Raw genomic sequence first — 8,060 nt, 5'->3', positions numbered from 1 at the left:
AGGGAGAGGGAGAGGGAGAGGGAGAGGGAGAGAGAGAGAGAGAATTTAGAGTTGAATCATTCCAAACTGAAGACCAAACCTATCTGTAAGTTTCCTAGAGTCATGATCTTAATTCTGACTATGAATTTCAGATTTATAAAACTGAGTCTTAGAAACTGAGTGGTTTGTTTTTCTGTTAGCTTCTAGTTTATGCAGGGTTAATATGTTTATAATAATAGGAGTATTTTTATTATAAATAACAGCATTTGAGTCTCCTCATTTTAAATTCACCCTCCCAGAATAGAAGAGTTTCATTTTCAAACATACTCTTGGTGCTTTCAATATCATTAAGGGATATGTTAAATTTTCCTAAATAGGATGAAAATGAGTTAGTACAAAGAAATAGGAAAACTTTTAAAAAAAATTCCTGAAATTATACTGTTACAAGCGGAAAGCAAACAAGCCGTATAAAAACACACTTAGTGAGATGCTGACATGCATTAAAGATATGCTTTTTCCTTTCATGCCTTTAGAACAAATGCCATAACAGATAGTTGGATATAAAACTGTACTTAGTAATCCATCCTATCATATTTAAAATGAAGTTCATTTATATATGCTATGAATAAAACAAGAATGAAGTTATTAGAAGGTGTAAAAATGGAGAATAATACAACATTTGGTGTAAGAAAAAGTTCTGCATTAAAAAAAAAAGAGAAAGTTCTATTAAATGTTATCATCTTTGAAATATTCATTATAAACCCTTTCAAATGTTTGCCTGGATATGAAAATAAACTCTGCCTTGTCTACATCATAGCAATGATCATTATGTTTTTATGGGAGATGCTAGCATTTGAAGGTGACTGTTGAAAGTAAATAATGTTCATTAACTAAGAGAACTCTGAGAGATTATGAAGGTTTGCTGAGAAATATACATTGACCTGTTCCTATTTTCATTGTCATGGTTGGATACTATTTTCCGGTATGTTAGAATCTAACAGTTAGATTATTTCTTATTTTGCAGATCTGCAAACTGCTTTGAAATGACTAGTGGTATATAAGTACATTACAAGTAAAAGTAGCGAATTAAGATGATTCTGTATCAGTTTAATTTATGTTTTATAGTTAGTTTAGCATTCTGATTGGATTGCCTTAGTAATGTGAATTGCCTACAGCTGCTGATGATACGGCTTTAATTCTGTTTTAAAGGTCATGTAAACATGTGCCTGTAGCATAAGGAATGCAAATTCAATTCCCTTTTAATGTTTCCTCACATTCACTTCAGAGCTTTCACCTAGAAAATTAGTGGAATTTAAGAAACTATTTTAATGTTAGGATTTCATTAAAATCCTCTTTCAATGCTTCACTTTTCCTTTGGCAGGGTAAAGAAGTCTTCCTCCGCCTTGCAGGACATAGTTCTTGCAACATCCATCAATCACATTGGAGGCAGAAAAACATTTTGCTAAGATCTATTTACTTTTCTAGTACTTTTACTAAGAAGGAGCAGAGAACTTCATTTCAGGCTCCTTTTAGCCGGAGGTAGAAAAGTCACAAAGAAAACTAGTTAATCTAGCTACATTTTAGACTATCATAAAACCAGGCTATTATGTAGGCATGTAGGAAATTCTACTTACAAACATTTTTACATTATGGGCACAACTGAAAATAAACTGTGGAAAACATACATTGCCAAAAATATAATTCACATTGAGTTGACTGAGTATAATGCTTTAGTGATTTCCAAACTGATATGTAAAACATATAAATTATGACCTACCAGTTAGGTTTAAATACAGATTGCTATGTAAAGAGTTTGTTCTTTATGTCAATTTAATAATATTTTAATTTTGTGATTGTGCCACTACGTCACATTAATACTTTTAAAAACATACCATCGAATGAGATGCTTTTACAAGATATCTAATTTTTAGTGATAGCTACAGTTATGGGAGAATGAGAGTTGTGGGATGTAAAATAGAAAAGGTAAATACAATAGAAAGTTTAATTTAATTCTTGAGGTAGCATTACTGCTGTTTTACTATTTATGTCTCTACTCTTTATATTTCATTAAACTGAAACTTTTTGCCCATAAATTTTTCAGAAGATTATATTTTTTCTTAACTCAGATTGACTAAGTGATGAGGTGTTGTAAAATTACATATAAACAAAAATAATTTGTTAGCTCAAATATAGTATAGTAAAACAAAACTGATATGATATGTATAAAGTTCACTTTTGTTGATTTGGGGAACAATAACTCAAAAATGTTGACCTAAACTTTGGAAAGTACAGTTGTAGTTTAGTGAGTGTGTTTTGTTCTGTGCCTGTGTCTCAAAATTTAATACTATCCTCAAACATGAAAGACCTTGGTTATCCACAAGGAAAAGGCTGTAGCTACGAACATTTTACAGGTTTATTCAAGTGGTTGGTTTTTCAAATGGTGCTTCTGGCTTGCTGCTCATATTCATGAAACACTTTGTTTCCCCTCCTTTTTTAATAACAGAGAGCTAAACTTCCAAATTTTATATTTAAATCCTCAAAAAAATGTTACATTTTCATTAATAACACTGCATATACAGTTCTTTGATGAAAACTTGTCACAAAAGTAAACATCACACTTATGTTTTTATTATTTTTAATTTTGGAATTTGAACTTTTGAACATTAGATTAACATAAATAAGTTTATAACTTTCATATTCCCTTTAACTTTGGAAGTTTCTGTTCTCCATTCCATACTTTTAAATTTGAAATGGACAACAAATAAAATAGAACTTCAAAACCAGGTCATTTCTTACATTTGAGCTGCATGGTTATCATTTCTTCATTTGCTTAGGGTGATATGATGTCAACTATCAGATGATGCTGCATCCACAGGTGTCAGTTTCAATGTACAGATATGCTTTTCTCTGATGTTAATATCAGGGTATCATAAAAAGATATAAAGTTAATAGTGTGCCATTGCATCTATTTGCACCAAAAGAGATCACTTCTGGTCACTGTGCATAGAATGTGTCGCAGGAAAAAGTTTTACCTCCAGTAAAAGACAATATTTTTTAATGTAAAGGATCAAAAATCAACCCAAACTTCATCCTGTCAAACAAAACAAAACAAAACAAAACAAACAAAAAAAACCATACCATTTACATCCAACCTAGACTGCCAGACTTCACTTGCAAAAACAGTTAATGGTTGTTTTTTTTATACTTCATATGTATGCATGCATTCTGAAAATAAATCACAATGCTTTTAAATGCAGTTATTTCATACTTCTAACTGCATCAATTTTTTTACATTTTCTTAACACAGTGCAACTTTCCCTACTGAGCAACAACACTTACTATTTATGCTCTGAGAATGAATTATTTGAGCAAAAGAAATTATATAGAAGTAATTTGTGGCAGAATCTATTCATTTTACCATTATCACTATCTGATTTCAAATATGTACATGTCTAGTGACTTTATTGAAATAAAACAGCATTATAAAGCATCTGTGATAGTCTCCTTTCAAATCTCTGTATAATAATACAGATGGAAATTCTTTGTCTATTCAGAGACTCTGCACATTTCCTTAAAACCAACTTCATAGAATAACTGAGAGAAACAATGTGCTTGAAACAATGAACCACGTTTCGACATTTCCTAATAATGTATGTTCTTGTATGTTCTACTATGTGTTTTTCTTCGTTATCTTCTTATATCTGAAGTTCTATTCCCACCTCCCCTTCCCTCCACCCCATGTATTTGATCATTTCTCCAAGTCCCTTGGCTGAACCAATCTCTTTTCATGCAGAGGATAAAAAGCGAAGAACTTCAAAGTAGGTTCAGGTAATTAACAGCTGAGGGGAATATAATCTAAACCATAGGCCCTGCTTTGCACCCAGGCTGGCTCTCTGAGCCAGCCGGCAAGGGAGTGCCTATTCCCTATAGCATCTAAATCGGCTTCCTCTGAACAGCTCTGCCAGGCCTCCAGTTATCACATCTGCATTTCAAACACCATGGCTCTGGCATTAATTATTAATTAGCCTACAGTCACCCTAGAGGATTCAAGTTCCAGTCTGCACATACTTATTCATTGACCTCTATCTTAGTTTTTGTTGGAGGAAAAAAAACTCAGTAGAATGCTTAATAATTTCCTTTCTATTAGACCTTCTGTTCTAGTTTCATAAGAGGAAACAGTATATTTTCCAAGTGGGAATAATCACAGAATAGCCTCCAAATTTGTTTACAGTAAAATGCTGTCAAAAGTTGAGAGCTATAAGAAGTGAAATGATTTATAGACAACTGTGAGTGCTGAAAGATACTATTTAATGTTCAACAAATTGCCTCGCTGTTGTTTTCTCAAATTGGGAGATACAGTCATGGGATAAAGCCAATCATTCTTTAGTTTTCAGGGAGAAAAACTACAGAGTTTGTAAACTACATTATAGCCTTGGGTAATACATGTGATCAGTTGAACTGGTTGGAGGTATAGTTGAAAGCAGGGATGCCCAAAGAAATCAGAAATACATATTTTTTTTAAAGAAGAATTTCATGATCTTTGACGTATTTGAAAAAGGAAGTTAATGGAGCTCCTTTCTTACTAGTAAATACCACGTGTATATTGAATTGTTGCATCATTCCTAATAAAGCTTAGGAGATAAACATGGACGCTTTCACAGAATAGCACAGAAGGGAATTAAATAAGTGGTGGTCAGACCTAGGTTTACATCTCAGCCCTGGCACTCACTAAGAAATTTAAACTTTTCTTTAGAAAAGAAGGGTGGTATTTGTCTCTATCTCCTGAGATTATTATGAGAATTAATTGACAAAATACATAAAAACATTAGCGTGACAATAATATGCAATAAGTATTACTTATCACCATAAATATTCATGGCATTGTCATTTTTAAGATTTATTTGTTTGTTTGTATTAGTGTTTTTCTCTAATGTTTGTGTACCACATGCATGTTTAACACTGGGATATAAAACGAGAGGGCACTGGATTCTCTGAAACAGGAGTTATGGATGGTAATGATCTACAATCTGGGTGCTGTCAGTCGATCATAGGTGTTCTCCAAGGACATTATTTTATTGTAATATTGATATAATTTGCCTTTATTTTATTTCAATTTTAATCTACACTACTTGTTCTTCCTAGTATGGGCTCTTAAAAGATTTGATAAAACCTCTACCATTATATATTGCTTTCAACTCCTCTCACTTTGTCTTCATAATCATCCACTATAAATATGTACAATCTTGTGAAAATGCTGCATGATGATGTGGATTTCTAAATAACCCAGAGGAAGTGTTTGTTTTTAGCCACTTAAAATGATAATTGCATATCTATAACCAGAGAAACAATCAATAGCCTAAGAAATGGTGACTTTAAAACCACTATCTAAGATTTGTGTGACAACATTACTGTAAACATATACATGAATAAGCATATAAAAATTCTTGGCTTTGAAAGTTGCAAAATAACCATATATTCTACAATATAACTCACTACTTTAAAGAAATGCAGGCTTAGTTTTATAATAATAGGATCTCAAAATGTAGAATGGATTATGTTGAGTTTATCTTCACTGTTAATTCTAAAGAAATGCCATTCTCTAATCTCATTAGTAATAAAACCATATCTGGGTAGGTTTTCTAGAACTTTACTTGATGTATGGTATATCACTTAGTGAAAACTAGTTGCTATTGTTAATATAACTTTTTATAAGTTTGTGTTTGACAGAAATTTCAACTGGAAATGAAAAAATAATATTCAAAATTTAGTAATTTAAATGGAAACATTTATATTGCACTCTCTGGTTTTGAAAAAAAATGACAGTGAACACAAGTGATATGCTCTTAATGATCCTAGGTAATCACAAGGATTCTCATCTCTGTGTTCTGCTACCATGTGGTGATGCCTTTGGGCTATTGGTGTGTTAAAAGCTGCAGTTTGTCCCATCCCCTAAATCATCAAAGTTATGTTTTTCCAAATCTTTATCTGACTGTACTTGATTGTCTTTTTAAAGTACCTGCCTATAATAGCCTTCTGCTTATTTTCTTTTCCTGTTTCTTTAATTGGCTTTATTCTTAAAAAGAAAAAAAATATCTTTCCCACCCCCAACCCCTACAAGTCACATACATACTGAATAATGTCAGAAATTCACACTGTGATTTTCACGATAAAATATTCTTCATAGACAAGGTTTCTTTGGGCATTGTGGAGAGCTCAAGTGTAATTATCCTCAGTTTATTGATAGAAAAGTAGAGGTTTAGAAATTTAAGAGGCAGGCCTAAGGTTTCCAGCCAAAATATGGGCATAAACTTCTGTCTGAAGATGTTGAAAACTGTACTTTGACAAATCAGAGATCTTAGATCTATATTTTGTTATGAATTAAAGCTCACCACACACACACACACACACACACACACATGCACACACGCACACACACACGCATATTACAAATTCAAAATAATCATAAAGTAACTTTTGTGTAATTCCTCAAGAAAAAAACACTGTGAAAAGGAAACATAAATAGCTAATAGGTGTATGAAGAACATTCAATACAACTAAGTATCAGGAAAATGCAAATCAAAACCACAGTGAGATATCATCTCAACACAGAATGATTATAATAAAAATGATAAAAAATGATAAATGCTGATACAGATGTGAAGAAATGAGAACTGTCATTAAATGCCAGTGGATATGTAAATTAGTTATAGTAATTAGACTAAATAGAGTAGAATGGAGGTTATTCAAAGAAATAGAACTACCATACTAATGCCAAAAAAGGTAAATCAGCTAGTAAAGGTGTTCGCTGCCAAGTTCGATGTCCTAAATACAGTTCCCAGAGCCCACATAGTAGAAGGGAATTGATTACTGTAAGTTGCTCTCTGACTTTCAGAAACACTATCTCTTTCACACACAGAGACAGAGTAATTACCTAACTCACTAAAATAAATAAGTTATTGCCATAAGATTCTAAAATTCTATTACTTAATATGTCTAATGAAGATGAAATCAGTATGTTGAAGCAACATGTGCATTATCATGTGCATTGTAACATTATAAGTAACCATGATTATCTATCAAAGGATGAATAGAGAAATAAAATTTAGTATTCATATACCAAGGAATAGTAGTCATTCAAACATAATTAGGTTATATCATTCAATACAATAGGTAAAAGTATTTATATTATGCAAGTGAAATATATCTTGCTTAGAAAGGTAAATGTCACATGATCTTACTCATGTACAGTCTCAAATCTTATTGTTATAGAGTCTAAAAGTGTAATAGTGTTAACAAGATGTTTAGAAGAGTAGTTGGGAGAGAAAATAAACAGTGAATGGATATTAAGTTACAGTTAGTAAGTTACAAGCTGTGCTACTATTGAACAGTAGGGTGAATATAGAAAGTGACAGTATATGTCAAATTGTTTAGCTAGAGGACAGGAATTCAAATGCTGTTGTAACAAACAAACAAGTATTTTAGAAAATAGAAGTGCATATTTTTTATTTGAGTATTACACCATTTATACATATATCAAAGAGTCACATGGTATGTCATAAGAAATATCTATTTATATTTATTACTTTAAAATAAAAAGTATGGAAGGAAGAAAGAAAGGAAGGAAGTCAGTGCCATGCTCAGCACAGGTGCAGAGATTAGCCTAATGGGGGCAGTGAGGGAATTAAAAACAGAACAAACAAGCAAATGCTGGGCATGGTGGTTCACACTTTTAATCACAGCACTTGGGAGGCAGAGGCAGGCAGTTTTAGGACAGCCAGTGGCTGCACGGAGAAACCCTGTCTAGACAAACAAAACAAAAGAAAAAGAAATGCAGGCAGGCTTCTGTATTGGCTTACACCTCCACATTGCTGTTCATCACTGAAGGAAGTCAGTACAGGAATTCAAGCAAGGCAAGCACCTGGAAGCAGGAGCATTGCTTACTGGCTTCCTTCTCATGACTTACTTAGCCTACTTTCTTACAGAATCTAGGATCACCAACTCAGCCTCACCCACAAGGAAGGAAGGAAGGAAGAAAAAGAAAGAAACAAAAAACAAATATACAGACACAGAAAAGCTGAGAT

Source organism: Mastomys coucha, chromosome X (assembly GCF_008632895.1).
Source record: "Mastomys coucha isolate ucsf_1 chromosome X, UCSF_Mcou_1, whole genome shotgun sequence".
Classification (NCBI taxonomy): Eukaryota; Metazoa; Chordata; class Mammalia; order Rodentia; family Muridae; genus Mastomys; species Mastomys coucha.
Note: the sequence above shows the minus strand (reverse complement) of the source record.